Raw genomic sequence first — 19,918 nt, forward strand, 5'->3', positions numbered from 1 at the left:
TGTCTTGGAAGTCAGCCACCATGTATAAAGCTTGGGTTACATAATGGAATAATGAGAGACCATATGGAGAAAGTTAAGTTCCAGCCTGCCAGTCATTTCTGCCAAGGTCCCAGGCTTGTGGGTAAAGCCACCTCCTTAGGCCTCCTAGTGTAGCTGAGCCACCAGCTAAGTGCAGCCTTATGAGGGAGCCCCAATAAGACCAACAGAATCGTGGAGGTTGTTTGAAGCCACTATGTTTTGTGAGATTTTATTACTATGCAGCCATGGGTAACTGAAATTCCCACAGTGCACCATGACTTCCTAGAAGTGAGAGTACCGAAGTCCTGGGCTAATGGTGTATTAGGGAATAATCACTTTTACCCATCATCAAGTACTTTCCATGTGCCTGGTACTTCACATACATTGCTTTGTTTTATTTAACCTGCATGGTAACCCTGTATGGCAGGTAATTTGGCAGATGAGTAAACTAAACCACGGAGACATTAAGGAACTTGTTCAAGGCCTCCCAGGGAGCACAATCACTGCAGGATATCAGGTGGAAGGTAAACGCTTCATTTCAGGCTTTCTTCAGTTTCCCTGTTTCTATGGAAGTGGTTGCTTCTGCATCTCACCAGCTTCCAGCCTCATATCCCTCTGGTGGATCCAATCTGTTCTCAGGACTGAAGCCAGTGTTATCAGATGACTATGGGATCTTTGGCTCACCCTTAATAACACCTGGCTGTCTATAGGATAAGAGCCCATGGCATACAAAACCTCTCTGCCTGCTTCTCCAGCTGCAACTCTTAGCACCCCTTTCATTTATCTTTTTGCCACATGGAGTTGCTTGCCCAGCCCAACCCCATCTTGTGTCACTGGTCTGAGCTTATGCACAGATGGCTGTGCCAGGAGTGCCCTCCTTCCCTCCCCCACTTCCCAGCACATCCATTCACCCTCCAGGACTTCACTCAAGGTTTTTCTTGACCATGAAGCCTCATGACCAGGTATCCTCCAGGCACAGTTGTCCACTTCTCACTTGTGGCCCCACTGAAACTGTACACTTTCCTAGCAGAACACAAGTAACACCTGGTTGTTTTTAAGTCAGTTTTTAGCAACCCAACTATGAGCTTCTTAATTTTTTATTCATCACCGGATGAATAAAACACTAACACTTAGCCTGGACTGGTCCTTAATTAGAGAAGTGTTCCAGTAAAGAAGTGAAAGGATCAGGTCAAATCGTCAAGAGTCTTGAATGTCATGCTAGAATAATCCAAGTGTCTACCACCTGGATGTTCCCACGTCCTCCCCTTCTCAGGCCACCCTTTCATCTTATATTCAAAATGTCAAAGTATTTACCTTGCATTCTGCACTGTACAGAGAGCCCACCATCACCCTCCTCTTCTTCTGGTTTCCCCCCAGAGATCTTGAGAGCTTTAAAGAATGAGGAGTACAATAGCCAAACTATGGAAAGAACCTAGATGTCCATCAACAGATGAATCGATAAAGAAGAGGTATATATATACAATGGAATACTATGCAGCCATCAAAAGAAATGAAATCTTGCCATTTGCGATGACATGGATGGAACTAGAGGGTATTATGCTTAGCGAAATAAATCAAATAGAGAAAGACAACTATCATATGATCTCCCTGACATGAGGAAGTGGAGATGCAACGTGGGGGGTTTGGGGGGTAGGAAAAGAATAAATGAAACAAGATGAGATCAGGAGGGAGACAAACCATAAGAGACTCTTAATGTCACAAAACAAACTGAGAGTGGCCGGGGGGAGGGGGGTAGGGAGAGGGTGGTGGGATTATAGACATTGGGGAGGGTATATGATATGGTGAGTGCTGTGAAGTGTGTAAACCTGGCGATTCACAGACCTGTACCCCTGGGGCTAATAATACATTACATGTTTATAAAAAAATAAAAAACTAAAAAAAAAAAAAGAATGAGGAATAGAATCAGGGGCTCTTTGCTCCTTCAGTTATCTCTCCCTCCCATTTCCTGCTTGTGCTCACAGCCTCATTCTTCTGGTGGCTACTTTACACTGCTTTACTCTTGATTTTGCTTCAAGCCTTTTGTTCTCCCAAAGCAGCTTGAACACAAGGCTATGGTGGTTGGAAGACTTTCTCCTCCCTGCTTGTGTTTACAGTTTTGAATAGATAATATATTCCCATGGTTTAAAAATCAGATTATATAGAAGGGTGCCTACTGAAAATTCTCACTACTACCCCTGCACTTGTCTGTCCTATTTCCCCCCATTTCCCACACCAAGTAGCTATTTTATTAGCTTTTTTGGTATCCCTCTAGGGTTTACTTATGCAAATATAATACAATGCAAATATAGAAAGCTGCTTTCTTTTTTTTTTCCCCTGCTGAACACTGCTGGCAAAAGCTATGAAAATAGGCCGCCTAGACCCACTTTTAAATCTGTGCTGTCATCTGCTCTCTGTGAGGCCTTACCCCTGTCCAGAAAAATCCTTTTTTTTCCATTTTCCTACAGAGATGATTTCCACAGTGACAGTATTTCTTAAGAAGAAAACTTGGGGCACAGGGTCTAAGAAGTGAATTTGTGTAATATATGGGTCCAGATCATGGATTTGCATGTGAGACCAAGGTCTCTATAGTTATTCCAAGCCTCCTTAATCCTGAAGACCAGGCTCCTTTTCTGAGATAGCAGTGTTTTAGTATTATTTAGGCTGACAGCTCAGGAAAAAATTGAAAATAATTTAAACTTGAAGATTAGGTATCACTGTCCTGACGCAGGGGATGTACACTAGACACCTTTTTGCTCTAGGCCTCCAGCCGGCTGCCATCTGACTGGGCCTCCCTCCCTCTGCTCAGACTTTCTCCTCAATCTTTTTACATCTCCTCTAAGTCCTGGGACTCTCACTGCTGTCTCCCTTTCACAGACTGCCCCCTCCCAAATGCCCTTCCTTTTGTTTTATACACGAAACGATTTAGTTTGAGGGGAAGGGGTCACATGTGAGGCAGTCCTCTGGGAACTATCAGAAGTAACAGGGGGCTCTTGAGTGGCACTAAATTTGAACAGTCAAATTACCAGGGAGTAGTAATTTGCATATAGATAGGAAGGCATCGGAGTGCTGCTCATTAAGATGAATGAGATCAGATTCTCATTGGATTTATCATCTAACAAACATCTCACTTTTGGGGTTAGCACCTTTTTATACATTTATTCCCTGTATAATTTTATGGCAGAGATAATTATTGTTCCCTAAATATTCCAAGTATTCTCCCGTGTTACCTAGCCTCATTTGCAGTTAGGTTGGGCCATGTGACTTGTTCTGACCAACTGAACACTTCTGGGCAGAAGTGATGTGTCTCTTCGGGACTAAGACAATTTGGAACCAGTGTGCCTTTCCTATCTCTCCCTTCCCCTCAGTGGAGGCCAAGCATTCCAGATGGCAGAGCTACAAGCTTCAGGAGGGCCACCTGACCCACACTGGACTGTGGTAGTAGTAGGAAAAAAAAAACTTTATTGTGACAAGCCATTGAAATTTTGAGATGTTTTTATTAATATTTTGAGATATTTTATTAATATTTTAGAGATTTTTAATCTTTAAATAAGTATTTATTAATTTTTATTAATATTTAATTATATACCTTAATTTTTGGAAATTAACATCTAAAACCTAAAATCTCTAAAACAATATTGCATGTGTTTGTGTGTGTATGTTGCTTAGGACATGCAGATGTGTCTCCACATTCTACACAAATTATAATTTGGAAAATCTTTATAACTGTTTATATGTTTTGAGGTCCCATTAATGTATAAGCAAATTTTATTAAGGTATTCTAGTAACTTAGTACTCCTATTCTCAAAGCCATCAGTGTATGAAATATGAAATATAAGCTTCTACTGTGTTGTCCCTTCACTTATTCCTCATTCTGTATATTGAGATACAGGTATAACTTCCTGCTGGCCCACTTTCAAATTTCTTCAGGCTTTCCCAGAAACAACTGTGAAAAATCCTGGCTGGAGCTTTGTTTTCTTAAAGTTTTTCAAGGTGAATATTGTAATCCTTCCCTGTTCTTAGGGAAGTGAAATTTGTTTGGAAGCTTTCTACCTAATAACCCATTCAAAGGCTCCTAATGACCAGCCCAATTTTCTGTCATCCAACATGAACAAATAGCTGGTCCTACTCTGGCTCCTCCAATACCTTTTCTTCTCCTAGCAGCTTGGTTCTCTCACGCAATGCTGATTTCAGCTAAAATTTCATTACTTCCGTGGCTGTCACACGGTTGTTTTATGAGTTTACTAGGACTGCCATAACAAAGTACCACAAACTGAATGGCTTGAAAAACAGAAATTTATTGTTTCACAGCCTGGAGGCTCACAGTCCATGATTAAGGTATTAGCAGGGCCATGGTCCCTCAGAAGTCCCCAGAGAAGGATTGTTCTAGAACTCTCTCCTAGCTCCTGGCAGTCCCTCGGCTTGTGGCAGCTTACCTCATTGTTACATGGTTTTCTCCCTGTGTGCATGTCTGTGTCCAGACTTTCCCCTTTTTATACAGACATCAATCAGATTGGAGTAGAGGCCTACCCTACTCCAATATGACCCATTTTAATGAATTACTTTGGCAACAACCCTACACCCAAATAAGATCACATTCTGAGGCACCAGACCTTAAGACTTCAATGTATGAGTTTTGGGTGACATAATTCAACCCATAGCAGTCATTAGCATTCGCATTGTCAAACATATGATCATAATGTTTAAGACCAAAGATCTTAAAGTCATACTCATTTGTGTTGAAATCTCATTTTCTGCCCTTTGAACATCAGTTTCTCTGTCTCTAAAATGGGAGCATTAGTCATTCATTACCTTTTAGAGTTGTTGGAATAATTCAACAACATTCCGTCTTGGTATTGGCCATGAACACGAAATTTCATGGCTTCAAGACCAAAAACAAAGTAAACAATTACAAAGTGCCTCCATATTCTAAAGTGAGCTGCCAGACCACTGATGTAAGACATGCTCACAGACTATGAGACTGCTTGAGCTGGTGTACACAATCACCCATCTTCTACTGACAAAGGGGCCGAGGCTGACAAGGCCAAAAAGAAATTATTTTTAGAGAGTTGATCTCCTCCTCCTCATGTGAGAGTGGAGAGGAGTGCTTCCTTCTCACCTCAAGTCCGGTGACAGGGAGTCTTCAGAGCTCAAGGGAAGTAGGAGCTGATGTTTGACTTGTGCTCTGAGAAATTAAATGTGGAGGACCATGTGTGTAGCTGCCTGCCTGGTGACCACATAGACCCAGATGCTCCCTCACTGGCAACAGAGCAAGGAAGTGGGAAATTTTCTCATATGCCTAGTGGGGCTGGCAGGTTGGAGCTAGCCGGGAGTCATTTTGGAAAGACTGCCCAAGAAGGCTTTGTGCCAAAATGGACCTCAGCAAAAAGACGGAGTATACCTTTCTATATAGAGATGAGGCGGATGCCTGACTGTGCAGTCTGGAAAGATGCGAGTTGGAGGCTCAAGGCTGCCGTGGGATTTCTCTGAGGAAGCCCTGTTGGCAGCCGGCAGAGAAAGTATCAGCCCTGGACATCTGCCATAGCCAGGGGGCTCACATGCCAGAGTGTATCCAGACCAGTTTAGAGACTTTTTTAGAGACTAGTTGTACCTCTTCCCTACCACATTCCAACCTCAGAAGATCCTGAAGCAGCCAACGGAAAGATTTTATAGAGAAAAGGAGCAGAAACCAACCATGTTCTCTTCCTCAAAAATGACAGACCTTCCAGCCCAAAGGAAGCTCAAGCTGAGGGCATAAATAAGCTTTAACCTAGATGAGAGCATTGGGTTACATGGCCCTGGACTGGACATTATAAGGACTGAACTGAGTTGATCTGGAGGACTGCAATGAACTGCAGGATTTTTATGATCTGAGAGTGACTGAAAAAGTAAGGAGTGGACGAACCTACCCACAGAGTTTGAGTAGGAGGGAGGAAAGAATAAAACTGTTCTTTGCATGGACCTTAGTGAGTTCATGTGGGAGAAAGGCAGTACTCAGAAAAAGTTGCTATTACTCTGCTGCTGCTGCTGCTGCAGCTGCTGCTGCTAATTATTTTAGTTGCCATTCTGACCAAGAAACCCACACCATCTTTCCTAGCAATGTCAGTGTAGAGTTCTGGGGAAACAGAAACCATTCCAGCAATTATAAGTAGAAAGAAATTGAATACAGGTAGTTAGGAGCAGTTTCTAAACTGAAATGCCAGAAGTAACTCCTAGGAGGTAATTATTCATCTGATTTCCCAGGGGAGCTCTTACCCCTACCACAGTCATAAGGATCTGAAGTCAAGCACCTTTGGGGGAAGTTTTGAATCTTGTGGACACTGTATAGTTGCAGCCTGAGGATCATGAAAACCCTTGTCACTCTTGCAGCCACTGACTTCTAATCCTCATGAAGCTAGACACTGGATGTTTGGAATGTGGTTGCCAAAAAACTCAATGTCTGCATGACCTTACTTGCCAGTAGCAACAAATAACAGAGCAGGCAGGTGGCCCTGGTCTCACTCCTTCCTTTCAAGTCTCTTGAGTGTATTTAACTCACAATCTGAACATTAGCTGTGGAAGAGTCAGAGAAATGCGATTTCGAGCTTCTCAGCCATGGCAATACACAGAAGAGTTCAGAATTATTGCTAAGAGCTAGTATTTCATATCCACCATGATGATACATACATATGAAAAGACACATAATGCCAGTAGTCCAAGCTTATGTCTAAAGGACCAAATACTGGATTCAGTTGGATTTTTATTTTTATTTATTTTTATTTTTTTACTTGAGACAGAGAGAGAGCAAGCAAGCAAGCACAAGTGGGGAGGAGGATCAAAGGACATGGGAGAAACAGATACCCTGCTGAGCAGGGAGCCAGAGGTTGGGCTCGAACACAGGACTCTGAAATCATGACCTGAGCCAAAGGCAGACGCTTAACAAGGCCACCCAGGCACCCCTCAGTTGGATTTTTAAAAAATCAACTTTATCGAAGTATAATTTGCCTATAATAAACTGCACCTGTTTTAAGAATACAGTTCAGTGAGCCTGGACAAATACGGTATAAATGTGATCAACACTGTAATCAATATATAAAACTTTTCCATCATTCAGAAACACTTCCCTTATATTTATTTGCAGTCTCCTCATTCCCCTTGCCCCAAGCAACCACTGATCTGCTTTCTGTCTCTATGATTACTTTTCCCTGTTCTAGAATTTCATGTAAGTAAAAGCATACAGCAGAATACAGCTGTTTTGAATAGGTACAAATAGTTTTCTTTTTCTTGCCAAGAATCTAGCATGGCATAGAGAATACGTAGGGTCTCTGAGGTCAAACTCAGGGTTGGATCCCAACTCTCCCACCCAACAGCTCTTGACCTATCATGAGTTGAACTTGGGGGACCCAAATTTCTTAACTGTAAAATTGTAATTTAAAACAAAAATTTAAAAAAATCTGCAGAGGTTAGAGCCCATAAATGAAAAGCACACAAATAGCACTCCATGAAAAATAACTATCATGATTCTTCCTGATGATGGCCTATTATTTTCTGCTCATGCTAGTCTTCCAGTCAATTGTATCTAAACTACAATGCTTTGGAGGAGAGTTTTATTGCTGACTTTCACACGTGACTGCCATAATAGCAATTAGAACTATTCTCTAGAGTGTCAGATTCCCTCATATCTGGGTTCTACCACTCGTGAAAATTCTGAATCTTCTATGCTTTGGTTTTCTCTTCTGTAAAACAGGAATAATAACAATACCTAGGGTTGTTAGGGAAGTTAAATAAGATGATGTATAATACCTTAACCAAGTACTCAATAATCGTTGGCCATTATTGTCATTGTTATTTTATATTGAAAATTTTCTGTCTGTATACCTTTACCCAAGCTCCTCCTGTGAGATGAGTACCCCTCTCTTTCTTTTCTGGCCAATTAAATTTTCTTACTCTATCTCCAGGAAACTCTCCCTCCCACAAAATAAACTTGCACTGTCTTATTTGGCACTTATCTTCCCACCCTTCATATTATCATTGAGTCATAGAATGTTTGAGTTTGAAAAAATGGTTCATGTGAATGCTCTCATTGTACAGCTGATGTGACAGAGATCCAGTAGTGATAAATTATTTACCAAAACCGTGTCTTTAGAACATAGATTGGGTTAAGACTTGGTCTCCTAATCTCAGTCCTGGGTCTACAGTATGATTTTAAGTGCTTAGCACATAATATTCAGTTTGCTGGCTTATTGTGTGAATTCTTAAAATATAGTGTGCTCAGTGGATTTCTAGAGCCAAAACCAAGGACTTTGCTTGTCCTCAGATCTTACCATTCTCTGAGATTAAAGAAATGATACTCAGCCCTGTCCAAGTAAAATCATAAAATTTATCAGGAAAACCATCTGAAAATAAGTCATGCGTATTACACAATGTGAGACGGATATGCTGCATAGCCAGATATGCTGCAATAGATTTTATGAGAGAGATCTAGGTTCTTGCTGACATTGTGGTGCCAGTTCTTTTGTGACTAGCCATAAGTTTATAAAGTCCTGCTATACAGTTGCAAAGAAAATACTTTTTATCACCAGTTTAGTCTTAGAGTAAATATTGTAAAAAGAACTTCAGTGATACCTTTAGCCCAATGAGGTAGAAGCTCCTATACTATACGCACATAAGGCAAAAACGGTAGGATAATGAATAAAATACAGGCAACCCTTGTTCTATATGTATGCGAGCTAGAACCAACAGTATGTTTATGTCCACATGGAACTTTGGATTTAGGTGGGAAGGAAGTTCAATATGTGTATTCTGGGGAGGCAGGATATAAGGGAGAACGTGAGAAAGTTAGGAGGGATACCACCTTTTAAGGAAAGAAAGTTGAAGAACTTTCCAGTATTTCTCACATTTTTTAAAAAGATTTTATTTATTTATTGGACACAGAGAGAGATCACAAGTAGGCAGAGAGGCAGGCAGGGAGAAGCAGGCTCCTTGCTGAGCAGAGAGCCCGATGCAGGGCTCGATCCCAGGACCCTGAGATCACGACCTGAACCGAAGGCAGAGGCTTAACCCACTGAGCCACCCAGGTGCCCCATCTCACATATTTTTTTAAAACGCTCTGTATCAGGGGTCCCCAAGGTCACCCCCTCGGTCCAGTGATTTGATAGAAAGGGTCTCACAGCACTCAGCATCTGTTTGTACTCATGTTAAGATTTACTACCATGAGAACATACAGAACAAAATAAAAAATCCAAAAGGTGCATAGGGTAAAATTGGGGACAACCATAGGTTCGAGGTTTGAAGAATCTTCTTACAGTGAGGTGTGATAACACATGCAAAGTGTTGTCTCCCGGAACAGCTCACGAGCAGTGCTCAAGGTTTTTATCAAGGGTGGTCAAAGAAGCATTCTTTGCTCACCACGTACCCCTAACTGCAGACTTCTAGAAGGAAAGCAGGTGCTCAACACAAACCATACTGTTTGTAGAAGCAGTCTAACCACAGAGAGCTACCCTGGTCCTTTAGGGAAAGTTTTATACCAATGTAGGGAACCATTTAGCAGTGAAGCTCCCAGATACCAGCCCAGGGCCAATTTTGCCAGAAAACCTTCCTAAGGCTAGCAGTCTCGGGACTGCTCTGCTCTTTTCTGCACATAGTAGTTTCTTTATTCCAGCACATAGAGAGACATAAGAAAGACAGCTGTCTCTCATAAACCCTTTTGAAATAAGTAACCTGTGGCAAGAATGGTTTGCATGGCTTATGTAAAGTCCTATCTAGTTAGTTGTTTGGGATGGCTTGACCCAGGACCATAGATCTTCAGACTCAGTTGTGGCTTTTACCTGGGTTCTCGGTTCTTCTCCACATCACATTTCCTGGGGCTGCCAAGATGCTGCCAGGACAGCGATTCATTCATGTTTGATTCTGGGCTGGGATGCCTGAAACAGCAAGACCTCACACTCTGTCTATGCAGATTCCTTGGGCTTCCACAGAATCATCATTCTTGTATGAAGGCTGGCTTCTCTCAGAGTGAAAGTGTTCTAAAGCCGACCTGGGTGAAAGGCCTGCAATATCACTTCTGTTGCGTTGTTAGTTAAGTAAGTTACAAAGGCCAACCGAAATTCAAAGGGAAGGAACTAGACTCTACATCAGGAATAACAGAGAGTTTGCAACTATCTTTAAGATAGTGCAATAAATAATTTTTTGGAATATCTTGACATATATCCATTTCTGTGGTGGTAATCTACTTTGCTGTCTTATTTCTCCAATGAAATTGTAAGTTTCTTAAGGGAAGGAACCCAGTCTGCCTCAGCTTTCAATTCGCTACGGTGTTAGGCAGTACTTTGCTTATAGCACACAGCAAGTAATTCCCTGTTGAATAAATGAATGCTATTACAAGTTTACTGCATGTCAAGCACTACACTTAGCTCTTTAAGTTGATTGTGTTGTGTAATTCTTACAACAATCTTGGAAGGGAGGGTTTATTATTATTTCCATTTTCTTAAATGAGCAAACTAAGGCACAGAGTAAGTTACCTGCCTAAGGACACATAGCTTGTGCCAGGATTTGAACTTAGACTGACTCTAGAGCATATGCTAGATCATTTCATCAACTGCCTTCTTCCTTTTCTTTTCTTTCTTCTCTCTTCTCTTCTTTTTTTTTTTAAGATTGTATTTATTTATTTGAGAGTGAGTAAAAGAGAGCACATGCATGTGTGCATGTACAAACACAAGCAGGGGGAGGGGTGGAAGGAGAAGGAGAAACAGATTTGCTGAGCAGGGAACCAGAGGCCCGCTCGATTACAGGACCCTGGGATCATGACCTGAGCCGCAGAGGCTTAACCAACTGAGCCACCTAGGCACCCAGACTACCACTTTCATCATGGACCACACACTTTGCCTGAAGAGGAAATCTCCGCAAATCGAAATTATGGTACTCTGCTGTGCAAAAAGAGAGGTGTGTGAGGAACACAAAGCCCTTTATTTAGTTCCATTTTCTATGTTATTGAAGAAATGGGAAGGGAAGCGTGAAGAGAAGGATAAAGAATGATAATAAGCCTAAAAGGCATTCTATCAAGGCCATGTACATAATCATGAATGTTATATAGTCTTGAGGCATTTGTAATCTTGAAAAACCACCTCTTTTTTAAGATTTATTTATTTATTTGATGGATCACAGGTAGGCAGAGAGGCAGGCAGAGAGAGAAGAAGGGAAGCAGGCTCCCCGCTGAGCAGAGAGCCTGATGCGGGGCTCAATCCCAGGACCCTGGGATCATGACCCAAGCCAAAGGCAGAGGCTTTAACCCACTGAACCACCCAGGTGCCCTGAAAAACCACTTAAAAAAAAAAATCTGGGAAATGAATGTAAAGGATGAGATAAAGAAAATAGATGAAAAATGGTAGACGTTCCATAGCATGTTATATGAGCTTTGAATTATATTTGATCCTAAACAATTGATCATTTTTATTTTTAAAATCATATATGCTAAGATGTGAAGTCTAAAGATAAAATGCCTCACTTCTGATATACCTGTCATTGGAAAATAGTTAGGTTAGCAACTTCTTTTCCTTGAAATAGTCAGGGTGAGTGATCAACCCTTGGTGGGGACCAGGGCAGCAATGTCACAGATGAGTTTTCCTTGGGAGAGTAGTTATTTCTGATTAGAAAGGATTGAAGGGGAGTCCAAAGTATCGGAAAGTAGAGGGAGGAGGAGAGTGGTGGTAGAAGAGAATCCTAAATACAGAAGAGAGTAAGAATGAGGAGGAGAGGTGGAATCATAAAAACTCTCCATGGAATGGTTTTCCCTTGGATGGTGACTGGGGCTTCCAGGAGTATCAGGATAGGCTCTGCTGTGAGTAATAGAAAATGTAAGGTGATAATGTTTGACATAACTTGGGACAGTTATTTCTCTCTGACATGAAAACACATCTGGAGGAGAGAAGTCCAGAGCTCTATGTTTGCTCCATGGATTTCAGGAAATCTCGTTCCTTCTATCCTTCTTTCTCTTTACTGTGAGCTGACACCAGCCAACCAGATCCCGCACAGTCCTTAGGGTCTTTTTGGTAGATAACAGTAGATTCAAAGTGCTTCCCCAACCTTGCCACCAGGTGATAAGCAAGTCTCAGAACAAATTCTGCCACAAGAGTCAATATTTATTAACAAAACATTTATTTATGAGCAACCATAAGAATATAGTATCCAGTCTTCCAATTCAGTGAAGTCTCAATTCCAATCTCCTCCAATCTCCAGTCTTACCTAGAGTGAAAACTTCAATCAAGGTAGGCATGACAACACTCCAGAGCAGGAATCTGTATCTATGTAGTTGACATTAGGTAGCCTAAAAGCAAAGGGTTGACCCAGGATCATTAGATATCAAACCTCAGGCACCATTCCTAAAGGTCCCGGCTGCAGGCCTCACTGGATTCTTTTTCTCTATTCATGCAAGTGTGGGAAGTGTCTGTAAGAGTTTAGTCTATCGTATATCTTACATATCTTTAAATTAACCAATGAGAGTTCCTCTCTAGCATTCATTATACTAGTTAGTAGACTGCTAATGTCTCACCCTTAAAACCCCATTTCTGAAATTCACTGAGAACATAAGCAGCAAGTCTGGTGTTGATCCAGATATTGATCACTAAGATATCACTACATGCTTAGTCACTTGTAGGCTATGGGGTTTTTGACTGGAACATCAGGGACAACCTCTGGGGTATACACTTCCAGTTAAACTTTTAGCTAACTACACCTGAGTTGCAGCTTATCCTAACTAGGACAAATAAAATAGTTTAATTGCCATCCCCAAAACATGGCTTGCACATATACTGCTACTTAGATCCCATTGGCTGGAAAGTTGGTAACATGACCACATTCAGCTTCAATGGAGGCTGGGAAAAGTAGCCTTCATTCTAGGAAACCCTGTGCTCAGATGTCATAGATACCACTACCAAAGTAGAAGAGATGAGTAGATATATTGTGAATTCTGCAAGGCTTCCTTTGCAGAGGACAGACTCAATATAGTTGCTCAATATTTTCACTTGTTTTGCAATAAATAAGTCCTTACTCCACCCTCAGCCTGTGGCAAACTTTCGAAGTGTGAGAAAGTCCCATGTCTTCCCAGAAATGGGTCAGAAATGTGGCAGTGGCTTAATGGTAGATGGATGTGTGAAGGCAAAAATTTCTTCCATCAAATTCTCTTATGTTCAAGTTATATTGGGATTTTGCTACTAAAAGTGTGTTCATTGGACTAGCAGCTCCTGCATCACCTGGGAGCTTGTTAAAAATGCTGACTGTCTCTACATTTTGACAAGAACAACAGATGATTCCTATGCACCATGAAGTTTGAGAAGCAATGTTTTTGAAAGCTTCCTTCTCCTTCAACACTCATGTACCTGAACATAATGTCTTTGGCTGCAAACCATTCCTTCCAGCAGGGCAACTTTGACCTTTTTACAAAAGCAAATCTGGGAGAATTCATGGACAAATGGTACATTACAATTTAGATAATAAATTCCTCACCATGTCATACAGATTAGCTTATTATCCTATGCAAAAAGCAATTAACATATTTCTTTGGTCTAGAGTAGAAAGTGACTAGAAGAAGATATTAAGAGTGGATCTGTTTGGGTGGTAGAATTTCGGATAATTTATTTTTCAAATTTTATTACACTTTTTCAGAATTTTCTTTTATGAACAAACTATTTTAAATTGGAAAAAAAGGTTGTTTGAAGATGATATGAAACATATTTGTTTTAGCTCTAAGCAATCAGATAGCTGAATAAGAAGTAAACCTCTAACTGGTCTGGAAGAGAACAGTAATGGCAAGGATCATTATGAATCCACCCAAGACAAACTTCTACACTTGCCAAAATAAACTGCTTATTCACAGAAGATGGGCAGTGCTTATTTTGGAACATTACTCTTAACTGCTGACTTTTGCAATTTAAACATTTTAATGTCATTTCCTAACTTTGTTTTAAGTGTATTTTCATTTTAAAACTTGGCACTAAAGTTTAATAAAATTTGCTTCTGGTAATTGAAATTATTTGCTTCAACTACATTAATTGGATAGCTGAAAGTTACATAGTTCTGAATTTTTTTTTTTTTTTTTTTTTTTTTTTTAGGAAATGTAGAAAAAATTAAAGAACATGTTCCCTGAATTCGGGAACTCACTTGAGAAGACTATCGTAGAACTCTCCTTTTTTTTAAAAATTGTGTTATATTAGTCACCATTCAGTACATCATTAGTTTTGATGTAGTGTTCCATGATTCATTGTTTGTGTATAACACTCAGTGCTCCATGCAATCCACACCCTCCTTAATACCCATCACTAGGCTCATCCATCCCCCCAACTCCCTCCCTTCTAAAACCCTCAGTTTTTTTTCCTGGAGTCCATAGTCTCTCATGGTTCATTTACCACTCCGATTTCTACCCCCTTCATTTTTCCCTTCCTCTCCTAATATCCTCCGTGCTATTCCTTATGTTCCACAAATAAGTGAAACCATATAATAATTGACTTTTTCTGTTTGACTTATTTCACTTAGCATAATCTCCTCCAGTCCCATCCATGTTGATGCAAAAGTTGGGTATTCATCCTCTCTGATGGCTGAGTAATATTACATTGTGTATATGGACCACATCTTCTTTATTCATTCGTCTGTTGAAGGGCATCTTGGCTCTTTCCACAGTTTGGCTATTGTGGGCATTGCTGCTATGAACATTGGGGTGCATATGGCCCTTCTTTTAACTACATCTGTATCTTTGGGGTAAATTCCCAGTAGTGCAATTGCTGGGTCATAGGGTAGCTCTATTTTTAATTTTTTGAGGAAACTACAGTCTGTTTTCTGAAGTGGTTATACCAGTTTGCATTCCCACAAACAGTATAAGAATGCTCACCTTTCCCCACAACTTCTCCATCATTTGTTGTTTCTTGCCTTGCCAATTTTTGCCATTCTAACTGGTGTAATGTAGGACTCTTTTATAACTCTTTTAAAAGTAGAATTTGCTTAAGTGTGTTTAAATAATTTTATTCTGGCTGAATATTCTTATAACTCTGTGCTTTCATTCTCCAAAACCCATGATATATCTGATCCATTTGATATAAAAACAAGAAGAAATTGTATCTTCAAAGGGCAAGATGCACAGAGAGCATAGTGCTAGAGTAAGACATAATTTCACAGTAGCAAATGTGGAAACATATTGAAGTCATTGAGTTTTTTTCTTACTGCTTCTGGAGAAAGATGAAGGACAAATAAAGGGAGCAGAGGAAGCATTAGGTTTCCTTAATGTGTTGTTGGCAGGAAATCTTATAGGAGAGTTCACAATGGAAAATTCATGCCTAGTCCTTGACTCTTGAAACAACAAAATTGAATTCAGCCCTAAAAAATTTTTACTCTAGTGGTGGGATTAGATTAATTAACTAAAAAGAGTCAAGGATTAGGGGGAAAGACCCCACATTTTATTGGAGGATTTAAAAACAAACCCTCCTAATTCTTATGACATTTTAATTTGTGTAGCATTTGATATAGGTGTTAATTTGTATGAGTAGCTTTGTTAACAAATAGTTCTTTCTGTTTTCGAAAATAAGAACCAGGGAATGAATATAATAAAGTTAAGGCTTTTTATTTTTTGATTGCAAGGAATAGATACCCACACAAATTAGCTTCATTATTAGGAAATTTTGTTTCAATGCTATAGATATTTCAGAGAATTCTGTGTGTTTGGGACTCACACAAACTAGAGAGCTGTTCAGAAGCAAGATAAATTCTCTTTCTCACACAATTGCATCTTCTTTTCCACACTTACAACATTTTCATCTCTCTGAAGATCAGTTTCATTTGTTTGCAAATGTCTACCTAAGCTGACATGACTGCCGATTCAGTGCCCATCCCTGACCAGCAACCATCTCTGTATTTTGTAATTTGAACTCATAATGGAGGGGATCTGATTAGTCTAGGTATCTGTTCTAGTCAAGCTACACCAATCTGAGGGCTCTAATCAACCTATGGATTGGAAGGAGAGGTAGTATGTGATGTGCTCTGCTACCCCAATCTTCTGGGCATATCATTAATTCAGATGAAGTATGAAGAAAGAAAGAAATTGAGGTTGGCCTTGATGAGCCCAAATCTATAGAGTGAAGCTGTTGAAGACAATACACATGAATTAATTAAATAATATAACTTTACCCAGTGACCAAATAAATAGTATAACAAAAAGTATGAAGGTCTAAAAATTTAATCTGACCTATAGTGATCTAAGAAAGCTTATGATAACATGGAATATTGAAAAGCTGATGGATTGTCAGATATGCAAAAAAAAAAAAAGTAGAAAAAGGATGTGTTCCTTGAGTAATAAGTTACAGATTAAAACTAACATTAAATTGTCTAAAGAATTCTGGTTTAGTATGGCTGATGAAGTACTTGCTCAAGAATAAAAATATATAGGGGCATCTGGGTGGTTCACTGGGTTAAAGCCTCTGCCTTCAGCTTGGGTCATAATCCCAAGGTCATGGGGGAGCCTGCTTCCCCCTCTCTCTCTGCCTGCCTCTCTGCCTGCTTGTGATCTCTGTCTGTCAAGTAAATAAATAAAATCTTAAAAAAAAAGAATAAAAATATATAAAAAATGAAACAAAAGTAACACAAACGAAAGGAATGAGAGGGCTTATGGGTAGACAAAACTTTCAACAAATTAAAGATTTCAACAAATACCTGGAAAATGAAAAAGAGATTAGTGAGTGTTGTTTGATGAAGCAGAGTAGAGGAAGCCATAGCCGAGAACACCTATGGATCTGACTGTCTGGTAGAGCCCCAGACAGGCCCTAGAACTTTAACATAGCAGATGTAATAGGGGGTGAGACTAAGACATTGGACTGAAAGGATTTGCAGACAGCCATTTAGGCCAGGACAAAAATTGGAAGGTTTAAATAATCCTGAGAAATTGCCCACAAAAAACTAGAGCAGATGACTACAGAAAACAACCCTGGGGTAGATGCCTTCTTATTCTGACATTTAAGGGTTCCCAGAGTCACATGCCTGTGTGAACTCAGCTGAAGCCTACCATCAACCAGCCTGTGTACATGCAGCTCCCAGAGAGTCTTTCTATTGCCATGTTCTCTCTCTCTCTTTTTTTTTAAGTTTTTTTTTTCTCATTTTGGCACAATTCTATTCCAATTTTGGCATAATTTTAGATTTATAGAAGAGTTGGAAAAGTGCAGAGAATTTCTATATACACTATGCCTAAGTTCCTGTAATATTGACATTTTAACATAGTTACTTTATCCCTTTCTCTCTTTCTTAACAGATAGGTAGACCTATATATATGTATACATTTTATTTCTTGCTGAACCATTTTAGAGTCATTTATAGACACAATACTTAAATACTTCAGTGTGTATTTCTTTAAAACACTCTTACATAAGGACAGAAAAATTACCAAAATCAGAAAGTTAACATTGACATAATACTATTATCTAATTGTAGATCTTATTCAGATTTTGCCAGTTATTTTTTAACATGTTCTTTTTAGGGAAAAAAAAAAAAAAAAAGACCAGATCATGATGCATTCAGCTGCCATCCATATCTTTTTAAATCTTTTTCAATGGGGGCTGATCACCAAACACCAATTTGTGTTTCATGATATCGACATTTGTGACTACTCTTTAATTATTTTGTAGAAATTCAGCTTTGGTTTGTCAGGTATTTCCTCATGATTAAATTCAGGTTATATACTTTTGGCAGAATACCACACAAGTAGGTGTTTTTCTCAGTGCATCTTATCAGGAGGCATATGATACTAATTTGTGCCATTATTGCTTCATTCTTTTTTTTTTTAAAGATTTATTTATTTATTTGACAGACAGAGATCACAAGTAGGCAGAGAGGCAGGCACAGAGAGAGGGGGAAGCAGGCTCCCTGCTGAGCAGAGAGCCTGATGTGGGGCTTGATCCCAGGACCCTGGGATCATGACCCGAGCCGAAGGCAGAGGCTTTAACCCACTGAGCCACCCAGGCGCCCGGCCTCATTCTTAATGTGAACATAAACCTAGAATTAATATATATCAGATGAAAGTTTCCAATATGAAAAGGAAGACCCAAGATAAGCCAACAGAATAATGAAAGGAAGAGAGGAAGAAGGGAAGGAAGGAAGGAAGGAAGGGAGGGAGTGAGAGAGAGAAAGAAGTAAGGAAGGAAGGAAGGAGAAGAGAATTCAGAGGCCAGAGGTGTAGTTCAAAATAGGAGATACTCTCTAGTTGATAGCTTCTGAGATGCAAAAGTTATGGCATATATAAAATAAGGAAGTATGTGCTATGAAAAAAGAAAAAAACTCTTGGAAAATAAAATCGTAATTGCAGGGGTGCCTGGGTACCTCAGTCAGTTGAGCCTCTGACTTGGTTTCAGCTCAGGTTATGACCTCAGAGTCATAAGATCAAGCCCCACATCGGACTCCAAGCTCAGCACAGAGTCTGCTTGAGATTCTCTCTCCATCTCCCTCTGTCCCTCAGCTTGTGCTCTTTCTCTTTTTCCCTCTCTAAAATAAATAATCTTTTAAAAAGTTATAATTGCAGATATGAAAAAAATAGGACGCTTTAAAGATGAAGTCAAGAAACCTGGAAAATAGAACAAAAGAGAGAGATGGGAAAGATAAGAGATAAAAGGCATAGTAGATCGGTGCTAGGATTCTGTATTAGGATAAGATTTGGCGGCATCATATAATAGAAAGTCATAGAGGAATCGGAGATTGACAAGATAGAAGTGTCTCACTCATATAAAACAAGTTGGTATTTCTAAGGTGGTTTGGTGACTTCAGTGAGTCACCAGGAATACCAGGATATTCCTTCCCATTCTATCATCCAGTACATGTTTTCCATTCTCAAGACCACCTCATAATCCAAAATGGCTGCTGAAACCGTAACCATCTCGCCTGAATCCAGTCCAAAAAAGAAGTAAAGCTGGAAGGAGAAAGTAGAAAAAAAGGAAGGAAGGAAGGAAGGAAAGAAAGAAAGCAAGCAAGCAAAAGAAAGAAAAGGTCTTCCAAGCTGTGGCAACTCTCTTTAAGCAGTTTCCCATAATTTTGCTTTTATTACTTTTGTCAAACCTAGTTACAAGAAAAGCTAAGACATGTAGTCCTTCATTCTCAGCAGCAATATGATCAGATCAAGACCAGGATTCCTTGAGTTGGGCAGCTAGCAATTTCTGCAAATGGTTTAAAATGCAATGTAGCTTCTAGATCAAAAAAGAGATACAAATTATTAAATTAAAAGTACCTAACAAACACCTAACAGGATACATTTTTTAAAGAATTTACTTATTTATTTGACAGAGATAGATCACAGTAGGCAGAGAAGCAGGCAGAGAGAAGGGGGTGGGGGAGAAGGCTCCCTGCTGAGCAGAGCACCCAATGCGGGACTCAATCTCAGGACCCAGAGATCATGACCTAAGCCAAAGGCAGTGGCTTAACCCACTGAGCCACCCAGGCGCCCCACACACATAGTCATAACAATCTGAAATGCTGGAAATCTAAGGCTAAAAAAAAGACAGTATAATTTCAAACAAAACAAAACATGTTTAAAGATGGGATTGGGAGGGAGACAAACCATAAGTGACTCTTAATCTCACAAAACAAACTGAGGGTTGATGGGGGGAGGGGGTTGGGGGGAGGAGGGGTTATGGACATTGGGGAGGGTATGTGCTATGGTGAGTGCTGTGAAGTGTGTAAACCTGGCGATTCACAGACCTGTACCCCTGGGGATAAAAATATATTATATGTTTATAAAAAATAAAAAAAAATAAAAAAAACATGTTTAACAAATATATAAAAGATGCTCACCCTTGTTTAAAACAGTAGAGGACTCCAAATGAAAACAAAAATGAAATATTTTTCAGGATCAGCTTAGAAAAATTAAGATATTAAAAATAACCCATATTAGCAAAGGTTTTGAGAAAGT

At 39.8% G+C, this 19,918-nt stretch overlaps 1 long non-coding RNA gene across 3 annotated transcripts in view; it reads left to right on the forward strand.

Moving 5' to 3' along the window:
- The window catches only part of LOC116877653, a 131,774-nt gene that overhangs the window by 33,055 nt on the left and 78,801 nt on the right, over nt 1–19,918 (forward strand). Inside the window, exon 3 of one of the 3 annotated variants that reach the window (XR_004384685.1) lies at nt 1,396–1,465. The exons of the other annotated variants lie outside the window; for them this stretch is intronic. This is a non-coding gene — a long non-coding RNA (uncharacterized LOC116877653). Of the gene's footprint in view, nt 1–1,395; nt 1,466–19,918 lie in introns of those variants that run through there. 3 annotated transcript variants of the gene reach the window in all.

This window comes from Lontra canadensis, unplaced genomic scaffold (assembly GCF_010015895.1).
Source record: "Lontra canadensis isolate GAN:19392208 unplaced genomic scaffold, GSC_riverotter_1.0 scaffold2, whole genome shotgun sequence".
Lineage (NCBI taxonomy): Eukaryota > Metazoa > Chordata > Mammalia > Carnivora > Mustelidae > Lontra > Lontra canadensis.